This window comes from Oxyura jamaicensis, chromosome 13 (assembly GCF_011077185.1).
Source record: "Oxyura jamaicensis isolate SHBP4307 breed ruddy duck chromosome 13, BPBGC_Ojam_1.0, whole genome shotgun sequence".
Classification (NCBI taxonomy): Eukaryota; Metazoa; Chordata; class Aves; order Anseriformes; family Anatidae; genus Oxyura; species Oxyura jamaicensis.
This window is the reverse complement of record NC_048905.1, coordinates 18,616,195-18,636,592: the sequence shown is the minus strand read 5'-3', so window position 1 is coordinate 18,636,592 and position 20,398 is coordinate 18,616,195. Positions and strand designations below refer to the sequence as shown.

The 20,398-nt window shown below is 45.0% G+C and overlaps 1 long non-coding RNA gene across 2 annotated transcripts in view; it reads left to right on the top strand.

Moving 5' to 3' along the window:
• The first annotated feature begins 2,804 nt into the window (after positions 1 to 2,804).
• LOC118173944 overlaps positions 2,805 to 20,398 on the top strand; it is a 58,303-nt gene continuing 40,709 nt past the window's right edge. For both annotated transcript variants that reach the window (XR_004754460.1, XR_004754461.1), the window contains exon 1: positions 2,805 to 2,859. This is a non-coding gene — a long non-coding RNA (uncharacterized LOC118173944). The remainder of the gene's footprint in view (positions 2,860 to 20,398) is intronic.

The window sequence follows — 20,398 nt, the reverse complement described above, 5'->3', positions numbered from 1 at the left end:
AATCTGAGCTAGCTAACTGAATGTGGCTCAGTGCAACTGTAGAAGCCGTTGAGCCTCTGAAGACATATATCCCCAAATCTCACTTTGATTCCTACCTATATCTTTGAATTCTCACCTATGCCTTTGAATCCTTCCTATATTCTAACTCATTGAAATCACGTCACATTTCTATTTATATATTTGTCTGTGTCGTACGTTTATACACAAAGAACTCTGTTGACAAACAATTTGGTGTTTGGAACATTTGAATCAAGCTTAAATACATTGAAGTTTCTGTCACAGACAACAGAACAGTTCCATATTCCCTGTCCTACAGACGAGCATTAGAAACTCTGCTATCAAGATATAAAGCTTCAAGAATGCTGCTCAATAAATAATGCCCACTAAATGTGCACTTTCTGTTTTTCCTTGATTTTTGGACTGTTTAGACTCATGCTCAGCTGTTTCTTCATGTGCTTGAGTGCAGGCAGTGGCGTTGCAGCAGCATGTAGGACCATGCAGAACACTTTTCCTTGAAGGAGTTGCACCACTGAAAATAAGGGTTTGTTTTACAAACACCATGTTTCTCAGACATATTTCTCAGATTTCTTCAGGCTGGAGGAAAGCACCATCTCTTTCACAGGGACCGAAGAGTTTCCTAGGAGCACAAACAGTTGATCGGGGAGCTGTTGGGGAAGCTGTTCCGTACGAAGCAGCCCGGCTCGGCGCCCTGCTGCACGCTGCGGGCAGGGAGCAGGCAGCGGCCTCCCTCGGTGGGCTGCTGCTGGCTGAGCCCCCGCTGAGCAGCCCCGCGCAAATGCTGTGAGCGTGATCGCACTGCTCAGCACAGGCTTTACTTGTTATTCACTAGCTGAAGGCAGTCTTGGATGGTAAATGACACAAGGGTGCAGGTTTTCTCGTCTGAAAACCTCTGCCTATGACCCTTGTTAAACTTTGTCTTTCCACCTTGCTGTTCAGAGATGCCAGTTATCATTGCCCCCCCCCCCTCCCCCCCCCAGATTTCTTTTGATTTAATGAAGTAGTGATTTGTTAAATTTGATTTTCTGGCACTATTATTCAGAATTCTTTTTTTATTATTTAGGTGGTTGGTTGGATTTTGAACTCTTTCTTAGTGACAGCTTGCTTAGAAACAGTATCTAAATGGCACACAAAATGTTGACATTGCCAGAATCCATTTCCAGGGACTCAATTTTGTATTTCCATGCGGCTTCCTGCCAGCCCTGGGAGGCTGAACTCAGGAGCAGGCATTAAATCCAGGGCTTCACAGGGCAGCGCAGGTCGGTGCTGGGGCAGCTGCAAGCAGCTCCAGGAGCTGAACACGCTGCAGCAATCAGGCGAGCAGAGCTGCTCCACCTCTCCCCGAGCACCGGGAGACATTTTGAGCTCCCTCCCTGCAATCAGAGCAGCACAAGGAGAAGTGAGGTGGTCTTCACTTGCGAAAGCCTTGTCTGCAGGTGTCCCAGTTTGTGTCTTCAGAGGAGAATCTCATACTGATTTTTTTGGCTGTTTGATTTTTTTTTTTTTTCCAGAAGATTACATTGGGGATTGAAGATGTGCTCTTCCCTTCCCTTCCCTTCCCTTCCCTTCCCTTCCCTTCCCTTCCCTTTCCTTCCTTCCTGGCTTTGTAATTCATCTTCAAACTCCTAGATGTTGTCACTTGGCATCTGGAGATCATTTACCTTGTGCAGCTCTGTACGAACACAGCAAACACAACAGAAGTGCACGCAGCATCTGCCCACAATCTGGTGCTTCTATTCTCTCTCTCAAAAATGAAATTTGCCCAGGTTAAATTTAAGCGACCAATTATCCCTGCCAGTATGTCACCTAGGCCACCCGAGACGTGGCTGCCAACTGCACTCATGTCCCTTCAAGCTGCGACGCCGTCCTCCTCGGCCATGTCACTGCCACCCACCCTCTGGCAGGGTGCTCTCCCCTCGCTTCCCGGGCCAAGGCTGAGCCACCCCCGCCTGCCGCCCCCTTGCTCTGCGCTGCTGCCGTACCTACGCACTCTTCCTGCTCGGCTCCTCCTGCCCTCACACATTCCTGCAGCCACCAGGTGTGCCCGGTGCCCGGCTCCCCGTGACCCATCTGCATCTCCCCGGAGCCTCCCCGCGCCTGCCCCTGCCCTGCGCTGCCTGGGTTGCAGGGGGTGCGCGGAGGTGGCGCTGCGCCTGCATGCGCGACACAGTTTGTTCTCTTTGGTTGCCTAAGATTTGCTTTCTGTTTATTTTTGTCTCTCTTTTTCTTTAATTATTCTATTAGTACAACATTTTAAGTGTATTAACCAAAATAATGTCAAAGGATTTTTACTTCGGTATGTGTGCCAACAATAATCTCTGCTAAGTCTTAAACAATTGTAATAAAATGAGTGTCTTGCTGCTAATGATACCTCATTTGTATTAAAGATGCTTTAGTAGAAGCAGTTTCTGCAATTATTTCAACTAACGCTTATCTACTATGTCGGATTTTGAAATCAAAGTACATGCATGGAAAATTACAAGCTACTTGGCTTTGCTCAGCAGTGGCACAATAATTCCAGAAGCCCGAGAGCACTGCTGGCTTTTGAAGATCATTTCGGAAGATTAGCTACCTGTAGTGGAAATTAGCAGTGTGAATTGCAGACCCACGATCGGAGTCCTCCGAGTGTGGCAGCGGGTAACAGCTCCAACAGGAGCCTGACCCCCGGCCATGGTTGGGTTGATTGACTAAGAGCAGGCACCTGGCACCGGGGTGGGCAGGGGCCGGTGCAGCTCCCTCAGGGAGGTATAAAAGGGCCTCACGGGCAGGGAGAGGGCTTTTGGGACCAAGGTGTGATCTCTGGGAACCTGTGACTTGTTAAAGCTGCCAGGCTGAGGAAAGGTTTGTCTGAGTTTTCTTTCTTTTAAATTTTAATGCTGCTGTTTTGAAGAACTGTTTAGATGCTGGAACAAAATTGCCTTTGGATCAGTTCATGAGTATGCTTTTATAAGGCTCTTTTCCTAGCTCCATTAGAGAGCTTTCTGGGGCAGCTGTTACATCTCGGTGCTCCCTGAAGATGTTCCTGAGAGCCCCTGGTACTGCATCGAGCTCTGGAAATGAGCAGATGAGGCTATGATTCATGACTGCTGTCCTAAATGCATTGGAAAGTAATTAGCAGTGATGGGTAATTGGGATCTATTTCAGCAAAGGGCCTCAAGAATTTTTCTTGAGCTTCAGGGTGAATGATCTGTGCAAAGCTGGATACTGGAGACTTTACTAACTCGTTCAGCCTCATGACTAGTGCTTTGCTTTAGTTGCTGGTTACAAGCAACTGGCTGAGGAATAAGTAGTTGGGGAAGCATGTTGCACACAAAATGCGTGTATGTGGAATACCTGAAACTTTACAGGGATGAAATGTGTCCCTATAAAATTCTTTAGGAAGAAAGAAAGCATTACTTTTAAAATCTGACCAAGTTATGTTAAGTGTAGCCTTCCAACATTTTCAAGCCAAGTAAAACTTGGTTAATTTTCCTAAAGAAAACAAATATAGACTTAAATTTTTACAAAATCATTAAGTAATTACAGGCTTCTTGAACAGGAAAATTCCTACAGACCTCAGCTCTTCTGCCTTGTTCTGGGTGTCTGTGTTAGGTTCTCTGGAGCAGCCTCAGACCAGTCACCCCCACTTCATGCCCTGGTTTCACTGGTTTGAGTGACTGCTGAACTGCCTCGGTGCTCCATCATGCTCCCAGCTCGGGTTCACCAGCCAGAAGTCCCCACGTAGCTATATGTATCTGGGCAGGGTTAAGGGTCTCCTGTTACCTCTGGAGGCTACCCCAGTCCGAGCTGCTACCCAGCTTCCTTACCTGTTCAGGGTGCACAGGAGGCAGGCAGCTCGTGTCGCGCTGAGCCCCAGCTGCTCTGTGCTGCGTTTCTCTGTGCCGCCCGATAAAGCCTTGCTGACTGCCTGCACAAGGCCTGAGAGTTGGTGTTGGCAGGGGTCTCTGATTTCAAGTCTCTGTTTTTAAGGGGGATGGTAAGCAAGTCTTCAGAAACCTCTTCTGAATCTGTTACCTTGCATTTTGTAAGTTTTGATCCTATAGAGGGAAGAAGCTCCCCTGTCCTTGTCCTGAGCCTGTGGCCCTGCAGCGAGGTGCTGGGGCTGCTGCCGGCGGGGTACAGGAGCAATGGCACGCAGCTCATGCGGATTTAGTTCCTTCCTTAAACCCAAACGACAGCATGGTAAAAAGCATTTATGCCTCAGATTTTATCACTGAAGTGTGGAGAAGGAAAAGCCACTAACAAGTAAACTTCAGGGAAGAAATTAAAATATATGCAAACACAGATGCTGCTTCAGGAGAAATTTTTGAAAGTTACTTTTTAAAATAAATGAGAAAATATATAAAACATTTGCAGCTTGGCGAAATTCAACAAGCTGTGAAGATTATCAGCTGGGCCATGAGAAACTTTCTTCAACAGTGATTAATAAGTAAAATGCAACACAAAATGAAATGGGGGGCTTTAGAGAAGCGGAACTTTTTTTTTCTCCTGTTTGAAAATTGTATCAGTATGGAAAGCAGCTATAGTTTTAGACTTAAGCTTACTTTAGACTTAAAAGCTTGCATTTAATATAGTCTTTAGTATCTCGGGTGAATGGTAGGGGCTGAATATGGCCCCAGAAAGGACAGTACTGAGAGTGGTGGTGAGGAATTCAGTTTCTCGTTAGCCTGAGTATGGTATTAAAGTTGTTCTTGTATTTGCTGGGCTTTTAGTTACAAGCTTTTTTTTTTTGAGGGGGGTATTTTTTAAACACTAATTAGAAAATTAAGAATACTCAACTCCCACACATCAATTTGTCATGTTCTGCTTTACCACAGTAATTTAAATAGAGGGAATTCAGAATTTCAGTGTGATACTCAGCCTAAAATACAGGCATCTACCTACAGCAGAAATGTATTATTTCATTAACAGCTCCCCACTGCAAATCAGGAACACAGCAAAGTATGCACGCTAACTTGCTTACAAATAAATGTTACTGCTTACCTTCACAGTGAAGCAGGCGAGCTTCGTGTGGCCTCGGCCTGTGCCTTGGGGCTGTACCTGTCCCCAGGGTCCAGGGCTGCGTGGCTGGGGGGCGGCGGTGGCTTCTCCTCCAGGGCTGAGCCCTTCAGTTTGAAGGGGAGGAAGCGGAGCAGTGCCCCCCTCCCGGCACCTAGTTGCTGCTTGGTGTGCTGAGGTGTGAAGGCAGGTCTGTCCTGAGCTTCCATCAAAAACCCACAACTTTCCCACTTAGCGTGAGCAGCAGTACTGGCAGGTTCAGTAATAAAGGAACTGGTGCTGCTCCGTGGGCCTGTTATGCTTAGAGTATGCCTACAGAGTGGAACGAGCAGCTGTGGTATTTTGTCTTAATTTTGCCAAAGTGAAACTTTTTTTTTTTTCCTGAGATGAAGAGAACTTTTGAAATCAAAATTTTCTCTTGAGTGTATGTTCTTTTCTTTAAATCTAACTATCCATCAACTTTGCAAGTAATTTCTAGAGTTCAATTTAAAGAGGATTTTAATGACTTTCCTCTAATAAATTGTACATAGAGATAACAGTATGCAGTATAGGCTTTGTATGAGGGAAATGTTTCACAGCCAAATGTAGTTCACTATTTGCTTAATCTCCATGTTTTATGTCAGAACCTTTAATTTAATTTTGCCATTAGCTTCTAAAATCTGCCATGTCTGAAATGCCACATATTAAGAAAGCCTTTTTAATGACATTATATCCATTTTTTTCTTTGTGATATTAATTCTGAAAAATGGAAATTAAAAAGTGGTGAATGTTATTTCAGTACATTTACTGGAAGCAATTAAAGTACAAACACATTTTTGTGATTGCAGAGGAGCCAGTACTAGCAAACGTGAATTTTTCTCTAATGACTATATATTTTCCCCCTTCAAGGAAAAGTTTAAAGTATCAACAGAAATGGTGGTCTTTTTCAGAGATTTTTCTCTATTTAATTGAACGTCGCATGTGTGCTTGCCTCTTTCAAAGTGTTAAATCTAATCCTCCAAGCCTGAAAATCTTTTGTAGGCATGAAGGTCATTAATTTTAATTAAATGGAACTTTTTTTACACTTGCTAGAAAATGAGGATTAGTCTCAATGAATTTCATTAAATAAACAGCAAATCACAATTTATAACATCTCTGAACAGATCTAAGCCCTCTCAGCAGCTGTGAGCTGGGCGGGTGGCAGGGTGCAGCACAGCCCAGCACACCCACGGGCTGCGGGTGTCCTGCGGGTGCGCAGCCACTGCTGGGCTGCTCTGGGGCAGGGCTGGTGCCGCTGAAGGGGCACTGGGGTTGCAGCTTTCTGCTAGGGCGTCCACTTCAGGGCATGTTCAGCGTTTATTTACCTCCTGCATGTGCATGCTTCTTCCAGTTCCTGTATTAGCAAGCAATTCCTGTTTTTGAAGAGGTGATCCAGAAGTGAGCTGGATTTCCATTGCAAAGTAATGGAACTGAAGACCAACGATCATTAATTTACTTTTTGAATAATGTAGCTTGGAATTTCTTTGCACAGAGTGGTGATCGTACTTAATGAAGACATCTTACACAAGTGGATGAACACCCAAATATTATGAATAAATGACTGGATGAAATGTGATCGCTACAAATAACTGTTGCACTGATTAATAGGAATGGAATAATTTTATTTCACAAGTATGGATGGTGTCCTTCCCATTTTCTGTTCCCACCTTGCCAGACAGATTTTACGTGATAGAACTATGAAACTGAACCTCTAAACCATTCGGTCCACTTTTAAATCCACAACAGTAACAAGGTGTGCAGTCTTCCTCAGCATATCTAAGGCTTGTTTAAATCAGGAAAAAAAAGTCTATCTACAAATACAACCATAAATAGAGTGAAAATTGGCTGATTTTTTTAGACTTTTGTTTTCCTACTGTCAGTTCATATTCCGCCTTCTGGTTTGCTCATATTCTTGGTGTGATTCAGGACAACTATAACAATTTCTTAAAAAATCTTGTGCAATTTGAGCTGCGAAGACCTGTAGATTTCAGCTGGTACCCAACTGCTGTTCTGAAATATTAGCTGAATACTTGCCCATAAGGGAAGAAGTGGGTTGCATTTAGCATGACAGGATCTATGTACACCCTGCAGAAAGATGTTCAGGGGGCTGATTTAACTCCCAAGTGATACAGCCAGTCGGCTTTGGTAATGTTTCCACATGAAGTACCTGTGGTCATGTTGGATCCCTGCAGCAGAAGAGGAGGGGATCTTCTGTTTCACGGCCGTGTCCTCCTGTGGGTGTGTGCCTGTGTACAGCACTCAGGTGTCTAAATGAGCCCATTGGGAAGAGGAGTGTCTAATTGTCCCAAAGGTGTTACAGCTTGTGACTCTTTGCTTAAAGAAACCAAAATCCAAACCAAACCCATGCCCTCCCCTTCCAGACCGCATCCCCTCAGGCAGCCAGCCTGTGCGAAATGCTGGGTAACAGCCCGGCTGTCGTCTGCACGTGCTGGAAAGCTCCACTGCACGCTTGTCCACGTTTTGAATCACTCCCTTCAGACCTGTACGTACTGTTTTTTCCAGATGCTGGGATGTAACTTATAGACTACTCATTTAAAATGTAGCTGCAAATACACTGGGGAGGCTCACAGTCCTACGCGCAGAGTTAAATTTGGTACATTGGGCCCGCAGTAACAAGCCGCGTGTTGTCCTGTTGTACTGAGGATAAACTGTGGTCTTCCACTCCTGTAGTTTTGCATCTTTTCAGTCATTCTAATGCTCTCTGACTTTGTCTGGCTAATGCATCCATTTCTCTTTTCGGCTGAGGTTTTTGATGGCTGTGAAAATCAAAGCATTTGAATATCTGAGATTGGATTAGCACCACAGAAGCTGCTCTTCCAGGAACGTCTGCATCTCAGCTGCCAGCTCTCCTTTTACTGCAGACTGACAGGATAGCTGCTCAAAGTGTTTCCTTTTCACTTCTTGTTTGGCATGTCTGATTTAATTAATAATGTACTGAACTGCATGCAGGATCTTTCTCAATGGGAATCCCGAAATACACTTTGTGTGAAAGCTCTCTCAGTGCAGTGTATAAGAAATGGTTGCTCTTGCTGGTCAGCTTGAAGGTGTATGGTAAGTATTTTGCTAAAATTAAAAAAAAAAAAAAAAGGCACTGAAAGCAGCCTGAGTGTAGAGTATGTTGCTTTTATTTCAGCCTCTTTGGGTTTGAAAAATGGCTGTTGTTTAGCATGTTTCCAGGCAAAGTCTGATATTATCTTTAAAAGAAGCAAACTGGTGCAACTTAAACAGCTCAATGTCATCCTGGAGTTTTTTTTAGTAATGATGCTGCTATTCCTGGCAAATAAATAGACCCCTCAGCTCCTTTGCTGTGGGCAACATTGGAGTCAACATCTGTAATTCTGCTCCCCTCCTCTGGTGTCGTTTCTGAATCGCTGAACTCGTGACCAGCAAAGGCAGGCTTGTATCAGCAGCTTGATATTTATATCTTGGCAGGGAGCTGGTGTTTGCTGGTGTCATTTGTCTCTGAAGAACAATATCTGTAGTACATGAGAGTACATTTTCTACCCTTCTCCCTCGCCCCCATTACTGATGTCACCTGAGGCTGGCCATCTCCCAGCCATGCTGCTTTTCATAGCACTGTCTATTTGTACCATTTTTCTCATTCAGATGGGGGAAAAAAATCAGCACGGCATCTCAGCTATCTCAGCTGAGGGTGGGGGGGGGGGGGGGGGGTTGAAAGGAGGTCCTGCAGTCACTGGGCAAACCTGCCCACATTCACTGGGGCAGAGGGGCCAGCTGCCCCGTGGGGACAATGCTATCCCCATGGCGTGGCTTACTGGCAGGCTGATCCGCGGTCTTTGGTCACCTGGCATATTTCTATTCCATGAAGAGCGATGTGCCTTTCTAGCTGAGCTGAAATGGGGAAATTTCTCCCTTGTAGCAGGGCTGCCCCCAGGCCTCCAAAGCTGCATGGTGCAGGGGGCATGGCTGCACACAGGTTTAGGTAGAGTTACACCCAATTATATTGTTTATTTTTAGTTTTTCTTTAACTTGACCTACCATACTGCGAATTTGCTGCATTAGGTCTTTGTCTACTGTAAAAAAAAAAAAAAAGGCAATTGTTCAATAATCAGTAAATACTGAATTTAAGAAATACATGTTCGTTTCTCTCTAACTGAAATAATTTTAGGTAGAGGAGCTTAAAATATGTTGTAAAATATAAAAGCTCTTTAAAAGCAGGAAAAAAACGCACTCTTACAGGCTGGCACCTGCTGGTGTGGTAGCTCTGCAGCTCTGAGGTAGCTGGCTTCCCTTCCTTTCCCCAAACATTTGATTAAACAGGTTCAACTAGAGGGAAAGCAAAGCTTTGGGGGGCAAAATGAATAAATGTGGTAAGAGTGAGCTGCTCTGCAAAGGTAGAACAAAGACATCAAAAGAGGTGAAAAGCAGAGCTGCCTTCTAAACTGTACAAGGTAGAGGTCCGCATGGAACGTGATGCGGGTGCTCCGAGCACTGCTCCCGTGTGTCTGCCTGCCCCGTGCTGCCCAGGGTCAATGCGCACATCCAGCTCCGCAGCAGCAGGCGCTGCAAGCGCCTCCCTGCCTTGTCTGTCTAGCCTGTCATGGGTCTTCTGTCAGCAGCGTGTTGTCCCAGGCCTGATCTGAATTAAACGTCGAACTAGTAGGAGTAAATTCACTACATGCTTGTCTGCACAAACTGGGTGTAATTTAGCAGGGACGCCTCAGTGCCTTTCAAAGTGGCATCTCACTTAGTCAGAAAAAAAAAATGGAATAGATAGCAAGCCAGAGGTCTGCAGCAGGATGTCATAGTATTTTATAGAGCCAAAGAAAACTATAAAACCAAACTGAAAAACTCTGACAGCCAGAAGAAATGGACAGCCTCAAGCAGCTTTTTTTGTCTACGTGATTCAGTGTGCTGCCTCTGAAAACACATTCTTTCTGGAATTTAAATGGCTGCAATAAGGCACAATTGTGTTCAGCTAGGACAGCGAAGAATTTTCTTCCTGCAAGTTTACCTGGTTTTTCAGTTGGTTTGTTCTGGAGTAGGCACTGCACAGGTGCATGAATTCCTGCATGCTTGGCATGCATTCAGCATTACCCTGGGGCACTTCTCACTGTGTGCAGCACACAGCTGCGGAGCGGTGTGAGCGGTGTGAAGGCAAAGTAATTTTAAAGGCATTGCTAGAAAGGTTAGAAAGCTGAAAGTAAATAAAAAGGAACTCTTCTTCAAGCGTTACTTTTTATTTTCTTAAGAAAATAAGCTTACACGTGGTCTTTGCCTGAGAAGGACCAAGGCTTCCTTGCTGGCTGAGCTTCCCAGGGGCAGCGTCCCCATCAGGAGCTGCCTGAGTTGGGCAGGAGCTGGGACTTGGGAAGTGGGGGGAGGTGACAGAAATCTGGGAATGGTAGATGAAAGCCAGTTTGGCCCGAGTTTGTAGCAAGTCATGCTGGCAAGAAGTGAGGGGAACCATGGAACCATCCATGTTTTAATTTTAAAATAATTAAGTCATTAATCAGCCTAAAAGTTTCAGCATTTAGCTGTGAAACGTGAATGCAGAAATCTAGGTGCAGTCTTACCAGTGTTGTTTGAAGAGGGATTATAGATTTTTGGCCTCTTAAATATGCATCTAAATTTGGGCAGATTCATTCTTGGCATGGCTCTATTAACTTACAAGTGTTATTATCAAGAGTACCAAAATGCCAGCAAGCTGTGTATTACAATGAAGCCAGGGATGTACAGCAAAATGATTAAGGAGCTTGAAAAACTTAGAAGGAAAGATTAAAAGAACAAAATGTTTCAATTGGATAAACAGCAACTAAGAGTGGCTGTGATAATCAGCTACCGCTGTGTGAAGGGTACAAGTGCCAAGAAGAGAACATAATTTTAAAATGGATTCAGCTACAAGTAACAGGATAAACTATATGGCACGGATGAGAGGTTTCTTCTTTTAACATTCAGAGCTGTTAGACTGGAGAGATGCTCCCAGATGTTTGTCTCTGGCTAGGTCACCCCTTCTAGGCAGAGTTTGGTTTCTTTCCCTTGCCCTTTATGTTTTCCCAACCTACCTGGGCTTTGTAGACTTCTTCAAGGGTGCGTAGCTCTGTAACAAAGAGTATTGGAAAAGCAGTTTCCAAGGAGGACTGTAGACTCTGATAGGCAGTGTGGCGCCTCAGACGTGTGGTGTTTGCAGATCCCTGAGGAAAATGGGTGTCAGTCTCTGAGAACCCCAAGTTCAGTAGGCATCAGTGGGAATGAGGATGCTGAGGGGCAAAGCTACCTCTGAGGAAAATAATGTGGAAAATAGAAGTGAATACCCAGACAGCTGGCAATACCTGCATGGGCATTTATGTACCTAATGCCAACATCCAGGCACTGCTGTCATTAAGTTCCTGTTTGGTTTTCATGTCGTTCTGAGATTGCCTTGGCATAAATCCCAATCTGAAAAGTTTGCACTGGTAAGCATGTCAATACCACCTAAAACCTGATGTTGAGCATTGCTCAAAATCCTGGATCAAAGCTATGTCTGTCTGACAGGCTTGCTGAGCACAGCACACTTCCCCCTCTTCGTTGCACCCTTTGGCAACTGTGAAGCAGCTGGGCTCAGGTAGGCCTTAGAAATCCAGATGATGCTTTCCTGATCAGGTGGTTCTGAAAATCCAGCCTGAGGTAGTGAGAATGCCTTGGGAATAAAGACGTGGTATAAGGCAGAATCTTCTGTGGAGAGGTGCAGAAGCTGCAGGGTGCGGCAGCACATCATAGACCCTTAGTTTCAAGAGGCGAGCAGGTGTGTGCAAACAGCCAGACTCGTGGGGTGTGAGGCTGCTGTCGGTAGAGCAGTGGCCGTGATGTTCCTGCAGCAGTGCTTACAAAGGGGGGAGCAGGCACGACCTCCGGGGGGTCAGGGATGCTCCTTTAAGTGCTCGGAAGTGGTGACACCAAACTGCACCTGGCGATCTCTGAGCCATGTTTGTTTATGAAGAAGTCTGTAATCGGCAGCAAAGCTCATGTTTGTTTCACAAAACATTGGGTAAGGGGAAGGAGAACGTCCTAATTGCCTTCTAGGTAAATGCTTCCTTTGGTTTATCAGGCTCCTGCTTTAATTAACAACGTTTTCCTCTCAAACATGTGGTAAGAATGTGCTGGGGGTGAAGACAGCGGCTTCGACCAAGCTGCTCACACTTTGAGATAAAATTGTGCAAAAGTATCTTCTCTATTTCCATAAGTCACATTCTGCTTGGATCTAGCTCTTCTCCCCAGTAACCTGCTTGGTCTGCAGCCTTGCACAAGTGTTGGTACAAAGTGCTGGACTCCTGTTTCATTTTGTGCCATACCCTGCTTTTCTACTGATACTTTAATAACAAACATCGTGATGGCTTTATGAAGGAATGTTCTATTACCCCGTTTTTTGTTGTTCTTGTACTCAGACTGCTACTTTATGCAGGCAGCTGTTGAGCTGAACACAGTTTCAAGAACCTGCAACTAGCTGCTTTGTTCTCTAATGTTAAAACAAATCTCAGAACACTATTGTGATATAGGAAAGTGATTCATTGAAAATTGCCAAGTTGGACTAAGCATCAATTGCTGCTGATATACAGAAGTCACTATAAACTGCCAGAGTGTAGGGCAGAGGCATGTTATATGGCATGTGAGAAATGGCACGAATTCTCTGGTAGAAATCTATTAAACTGCTTGGGGAGGAAAATACCTGCAGTGCTCATAAATACCGATCAGTCTGACTTCATGGCTTGCCCAATAGAATCAACATCAGATATATTCTACTTAGCTGACTGGCTTTCACTTGGGCGGTGCCTGCTCTGGCAATGAGATACCGATGGTATTTTAACAAGGACTTTTAATAAAAGGGGCCATAGTTAGGCTGGGATAAGCCTGGTACCTCTGCAGAGAGTGGGGTAAAAGCCATTTGTTTGTCTCTGTATGACAATAAAGCACTTTAATTCCAGCAACCAAGGAGGTAATGCTGTTTGACAAATAAGCTTTTATTGCTTAGTATTTTTTCAAAGCACTCTTGAAAAATGTCTTTGATAGACTGCTAGTAGAGAGTCTTCAAAGTATTGCTTTGAAATAAGGTGTGGGAGGGAGAACTTGTATGGAATTATAGCTCTTAGGGAAATCTGTTGTAAATACCTGTTGTACAGCACAACCTGATCTATCCCATGGACACGCAACCTGTCTGTCAAACACTTTTCAGCTACAAGAAGTTTGTCAGGAATATTCTGGGGGCTTCCAAAAGTAGGTGATAAACTCTACTGGAGGCAGGAAAATCTCTTAAGGCTTTGCTAGAGCTGCTGCATCAATGGCCTCTGGGACACCCCTGCCATTAACCAGAACTTTGGAAGAGGATGTATCTGAAGCCAGCTGAACTGCGTGTGTGGCTGTGCAGGACCTTGAGGAGGCTGTGCTCACTGCTGTGACACGGGGCTGCAGCGCTGCCTCCTGCTCCTCCTGCCGCTTCGTTCAGTGCAGCCGTCTGGGCAAGGCTCTGCCTCTCCAAGGCCCGTGTGCTCACAGCTGCTTCTCGCCAGGTTTCTGAAGCACCATGCTGACAAACTGCCAGGCTTGAGCCTGGTCACCAAACCATTGAACCAGGAGTAGCTGCAGCTTTTGCTGACCCTTCAGCTTGTCATGCACCTGAGAGCTTTGGGTTGACATAGGATGTGTGAAGCCTTCAGACTCATTAGCTTAATGAGCTCCCCAAGCCTGGGAGGTGCTTCAAACTGAGCACAGACTGGAGTTACACGTGTCTGCTGTCAGAGACAATTTTTGTGAGCCAGCCATAAGCTGTGCTAGTGCGTTCTTGCCATTCCTCATGTTTTGGACCTTACTAGTAAGCAGAGCACCGTATTGTTTTCTGTAGATATTCCCGCCCTGCCTGTAAGGGGTTTAAGTGCTTGCACTCACTTCGTGTAAGCCTGGCTGCGTTGCTTAGTGCTTGGGAAGTGAGTGCCGGGTGAAGTGAAGAAGTCAGTGCAGTGAGAGTGCGGGGAGCCTGCTCTGGCACGTCTAATTATTGTGCCTGCCACAAGGTTTACTGAATTTTGGCCTCCAGGGTCAGGGATCTTAAATAAAATCTTCAGACCTGGAGGGATAAACGTGTTCCGTAGTGCCATAATCAGTTTGGAGAATGAGCTTGTGCTGCAGCTTCAAATTAGGTCTTCAAATGGAGGTGCTGTTAATAGGATTTTACGTGTGCTGTGAAATTTCTGAACCTATCTGCGCTGTTGTTTGACATGCAAAGTGCGATGTTGTCTTTTTATTAGCAGCGCGGCATGTCTGACGTATCTCCCTGCTAGTGCTGTGGATAGACATCTTAAAAGCAAATTGTAATCGAAATTCTGAGCAGGATGAGATGAGAATTAGCTGCCTGTCTAGTGCTTTTCTGTTTATCTCCAAATGTCAGCACTCTGCACTGAAAGTTTTGATAGGAAGGCATCTGTTGTTCCAGGCTAGAGAATTAGCAAATGAGAGAATTAGGGTGTGTGGAGAGAGAGGGCTAATTGAATCACGCAGCAATGACAATAGCTCTGGAATATGCTCATGGCAGGTCAAAAGCAGCAACAAGGTGAGATGCAGCAGGAATGACTCATGCTGATTTGCAGAAAAGCCCTTTACAGAGCCTTGTATCACCAAATGCCTGAGGCGGTGGCTGAAGGTGATGCTCTCTGTGCCTTAGCTCACCGGTGGTGGTGGGGGGGACAGGAGACAGCATCTTTCTAACACACCTGAGGATATGGGCTCACACCCATCTTCTGGTCTTGAACCCAAAGAGACCCAGCTGTAAGGGCATGTTTGAGCAAGGAGGCGATGGGAGTGCATCCCTGCGACTCTGCTTTTTGTGTGAGGCCCTAGAGCTTTGGGGCCACCACGTCTCCTGATGGACCATTGATTCTAACACCACCTTACCAGTGGTGATACTGCAAGCAGTGATAGCCCAAGGGAGTATTTTCTGACACATTTGTGGGCCAGACTGGGATATTTGGCCTGTGCTGCTCAGATACCATCACTGAAGTCAGAAAGTTTTTCCCAGTGTCTGTCCTAACAGTAATAAAGGCTTCCAGACCTGAGAAGGTGGGCTAGGGAACTAACCACGCACAAAGTTGGAACTGGTTGTGTAGAAGCTGAAATAACATTTGTCTAAAAATGGTTGTTGCTGTTAAAGGTTTCATGGGGTGAAATTCAGCAGGATGATGCGCTCTTTTGAGCTATCATCATCTAACTGTTCATGCCTGTTAATAGATTTGGAATAACTTCCACTTTCTTTGGTTAAAGAACTTGACCCACATGGCTTCTGCTGCTGTTACATGGATGCTAAGACTGGTGCTGAACTGTTTTAAGGCTTTGTGCCTTCTCAATCAAAAGTGAGTGTGTATCTAGAGGTCTGTAAATCTCGCAGTCTTCTCTAGGTCCTTGCCCACGTCTGCTGCAATGTAAACAGCATTTGTTTCAGGATGGGGACGCACTGAAAGGATCAGAATGGAATAGTTTACATTTTGCTTTCCTGGTAGATGCAGTCACAAGTGAACATTGCGTCTCTGATCTTTTCACCTGAAATCAGTAACTTTTATTGAATCATCTGATGGAGTCACTAGTTATGTTGTGGCACGTTCTGGACAGTATTGTCCTGCAGAGAACGAGTGAAGTTATTGTGTGGCTGCCCATCTTACAGCAGCTGATGCTGTTCTGCTGCTGGAGGGAGTGCAGAAGGTCCAGCTCCAGACCTGCTCACCCCAGGTTTCTCACAGCTTTTTGTCACTGTTCTCACACATGCAAATTCCATTCCTCTCCCTGTGGCTTTTCAATCCATGCTCCCAGCAGGCTGTTATATTTTTAACACCTGTTCAACACTGGGACTTCCTTACAGCTTTCTGTAACCACACCAGTGGTGCTACTTTTACCAGGAGTACAGAAATGCCAGCACAGCACCGAAAAGTCTCCAACAGTGCAGCTGTATCTATACAAATCCTTATCGTACCACTGAGCCTCAGCTCAGTTTATTCTTTCCTGGCTTTACGTTTCATTATTTGCAGCATTTTCTGACACAATCTTCATCATCATTTCCAAGTTCACTTGGGTTACAAAACTCCTTGGAGCTTCACTGCAGCATTTCAGATGCTTTCTGGACTGGGAGAACTCTCGCTGTGCTGGTAGAGTCCTTCATGCTTACACCTGTGTGCAGACAAGCACATGTAAAACCCAGCCAGCATCGCCTCTGGCACATTTGCACACTATTCTGTACCTTTCAGGTGTCTGTGACCCCCTGTTACTGCAGCGGGGGGGCTCTCGTTGTTGCCCCTTGGCTGTGCGGATGCCGCACGGTGCGCAGCTCAGCGCAGAGCGCTGCTGGCTGCTGTCTCTCCTACCATCTGTTTGAGAATTATCTGTTCCTTGCTTGTTTTTCTATTGATCATGCTGCTTGTATACAGCATTATGATCAGCGCTCTCTGTGGAGCACTAACTGCTCCTTCCATCTTCCTCTCACCTTCCTTACTGCTGATATTTCCATCTTGGCAGCAAAAATAAAAAGACCAAATAGAAAATAACCTTTTTCTCTAAGACCTCTTCAACAACCTCTGGAATGAGATGAAAATGTAATAGCAAGAGCACTATTTGATTATATAATTAGATAAGGTCTGTATTGTCCTGTGATAATGGGGGCTGTTGGAACTGCCTGCTAGGTGAAACCTGGCTTTTTGAACATTCAAATTGTTTAATTTGGGAATTAACTTGTCTTTTGACAACACTTCTTTCAATTAATTTTCAGGAGTACCTTAGCCAAAAATTTTAAACTATGTTAGAAACCCAAAAGCTCAAAAATGACACCCAAGGTTTTTCTGTTCTGCAGGATGAAAGTTACCAAACATTCTTGCATCCCTATGCCACGTACCCCAGAGAGATGAGACCTGGACACATTTGAGTTGCATTTAAACTTAAAGATAAAACTAGGAAATTACCATATTTTCCCTCACTTCCTGATTTGTCATTACTGATCTTTTAATTGAGATTTTAGACAAAGAACATGACACAGTTATTCTCTACCGACTGTTGTCTTTGCTGTAAGACTCCAGTGAGCAGGTAATCTGTTAAGTGCTGGAAAGAAGGGAAAGTTGACCCCTTTTAAAAAGGGCTGTGCAAAAGGCAGTTCTCCTCCATACCTGGCTGCCCAGGTATGTGCTGGACAGAAAGGGCCCTGCTGGTCAGCTTTTTCAGGTGATCCCTACACAACATTTTCACAATCACTTCATCACTTGATTTGTTCTTCGTTCCAACCATAAGCACCATGCAGAGGAAAAACTCAGTCCGTGCTTCTCAGAGCTTGAAATCTAAATGAAGAGAAGAAATATTGGGCCTCCTGCCCACAAATGGGTTTATAAGACAATTATAAATCCATAAATGCACTTATTAGAAAGCAGATGCCTATAAAAGCAGTATCAAACAATTCTGCTACCAGTGCAGCTGTCTGCAGTTCTTCAGTTTCAGTCCATCAGAACGTTAAACGGCAGCGAAGGGAGGGGGAACCAGGAGTATTTTTGATAGTATTTGTTCCATTATGCACCTACTTTATTCCTTATGCGTCATCCTGTGGCAGAACTTCTTTTCAAGAACGCGCTGTGAGCTGTTGAGCAAGTGCAGGGAAGAGGGTGCTGTCAGCGTGCTGTGGAGCCAGCACGTGTGGGAGTCGCTGCGAATCTCTCGGGGAGCGCTGCGCTCTCGGCAACGAGATGGAGATGTTCAGTGCTCCTTCATCAGTGAGGGAATGTAAATGTGGTGAAAGTCTGTGACGAATCAAATCCTGCTTTGTGGTTAACCTGCAAAATGTTGTTTTAAGAGAATTCTTACAAAGCTCTTTTATGCAAATGTGTTGTATAGGAAAGTGATGAGAAAGTGATGAAGTACTGTGGGTCCTCACGTGTGTTAAGAATTATGGCTGGTATACAGTGAAACTGATGTTACTAAGAAGCTGGAAGAGAAAATACAGGGAGAGTTTGGGAGGAAGGCGTTTTTTAAGGAAAAAAGATAGTTATCTCCCTTAAAATTAAGGGGAGTAAAATAAGAGGTTGGGATTAAAACTTGTTGTATAAGTGATTTGTAGCTGAAACTTCTTGTCCAAGGTGTAGAGGGAGGAAAAAGTTTGAGTTAAGGTGTTCTCATCTCTTGCTGCAATTAAGGGAAGATCTTGTCCAGCATGAGTAAAAGGGCTGCTTGCACAGCTGCTTGTAGTTGTAAAACCAAATGAACCCTTCCATGGGTGTGCGGTGTACCCCTGGAGGTCTGGGGACCATTCCTGTCTACAGCATAAATGTGTTAGTTTATCTCACACAGAGGGAGCTGTGGTGACCTTAGTGCCTGTACGTTGTCACCTGCACGTCTCCATCCTGCATCACACTGATCCTACTGCTGGAACCGGGGAGGGCTCTGATACTGCCTGCAGCTCAGCATCAGCGTCCTTGGTGTTTGTTATCTCAGGGCTTGAAGAATGGGGTTTTGATCCAGCTCCATGGGGACTGACTTCCTCTTGAACTAAACATCTGGTATGAAATACAGAGTGGTAAAAGAATTAATTTTAGCTCTACGCAGACTGTGTGGCTCTCGGGAACAATGGGAAGCAGCAGCAGCTTCCATGTACTGGGAGCTATCAGCTCCTCGTTGCACTGCAAGTTCAGATCCCTCTTTTTTCTCTTCCCTGGCAGCAGCATGAAAGGGTAGGAGGAAAGAATAAACTGAATGCTAATCTCCTCCCCCCGCTCGCCTTTAGATACGTGTTTCAGAAATGATTTGTTTCTGTACAAATCCTGTTTTTTATACCTTTTTATTAAACAAAGCCTCCAAATAAATTTTAGCTGCTTTCCTGCCTGCCTAATCCTCATGTTTTCGTACAGATAAATCCTGTATAATTAGCTGTAGCTCCACAAGACTGCAGTGCCTGACGAGAATGAAATGAAACATTTCATCGCACAGCAGCAGGCAGGCGGCTCCGGGTCAGCATCGGGAGTGGGGACGGCCCCGGCCCTGCTTCATGCCACATGTAGCTGCTGCAGCCCCATCACAGCCCTCATCTCTAATCTCTAGCTGCCCTTTCAGGGGGTGCAGAGTGTGCTGAAGATGGTGGGATTGAAAACAGTTGAAACCTCATGTTTCCATTTGAGTAGGAAAGGGTTCTGCATCCAGATCTCACCACTCTGTGCTCGGCACCCTGTGTGTTCGGCTGGCACTCACGGGGGGGGGGGGAACCAATCCCCCAAGCTGTCAGTGAAGTCCAGGTGCTGCAGAACAGGCACCCAAACTTAAGAATGGCAGAATAAGCTTCTTTAGCTTCTTATAAGCTTTTTTAGAAAGATGTATTTGAATTAAGGACTGAGTTGGATCTTTTTACCAAGGTGTCTGATTTTTAAATTAAAGACTTGCTAAGATACATCAGCGAGTTTTGGCCTCGCACGACAGGGACTGCGGAGCTGTGGGTAGTTACGTTCACTGGTTTCCATAGATGTTGGCTTGGTCCCAATGTGCATAATATGTTTGATCATATTTCCACTGCTAACTGTGAGTTGCTTGTGTTGCATTGTCTCATTTTTCTTCTTGAATCGTATATGATTAAGCAAATATTTCATCTCTAAAATGGCTATTTAGCACACAATACATGGGTTTTCATTTCAAATCACCAATGCCTATCATTTATGAATTCATCCAATTGTGGATCATACAGAACAGTCACAGGGACTTGGCGCAGAACAGGAAAAGCTTCCTTTTGGTGTTTTTTCAGGTTTTGTGCTGGTAGGGACTTCTGGCAGTGGTGTGCAATGTTTTTCATGTCTTTCACAGAATCTTCCTAAACTATTTGATAGCAGGGTGAGGAGGCTTTTCCAGCTGTGTAAGTGACTGAGACAATGATACTAATAGCAACAGAGTTGGAAAGATGATTCTTTTAAGGGTGAGCATTATGTTGCACCACAGAGCGGGATGTCAGGTTAACCTGTCTCAGCTTGTAGCTTTGCCTTGTATCTTGTCTCTGTGAATCACTTCATTAGCACAAGGGCAGAACCACTGCAAGATAGCGGAGCAACTCGTATCATCTATCCAGCAGACCACTTGAGTAGTTTTTTCACTAGAAAGTTGCTCTGGTTCTGGCAAAGCAGCTTAAAACAGGGCAGCCTTATTCTTTTCACAGCCCAGGCTCTGGGCAGTTGTCTCACCTACCGACATTACTAACCCACTACTTGGGCAGCTTTGTGTAATGGCAATTGGCATCTGAATGTTAATTTCTCTTGCTGACTTCTTCTGTGACCACACAGTCTTTCTCTTCTGCAGAGCTGGGAGACATGCAGTTGTACATAAAGAAAGCACAAAAAGAGAACTCGGTAGGAGTGGT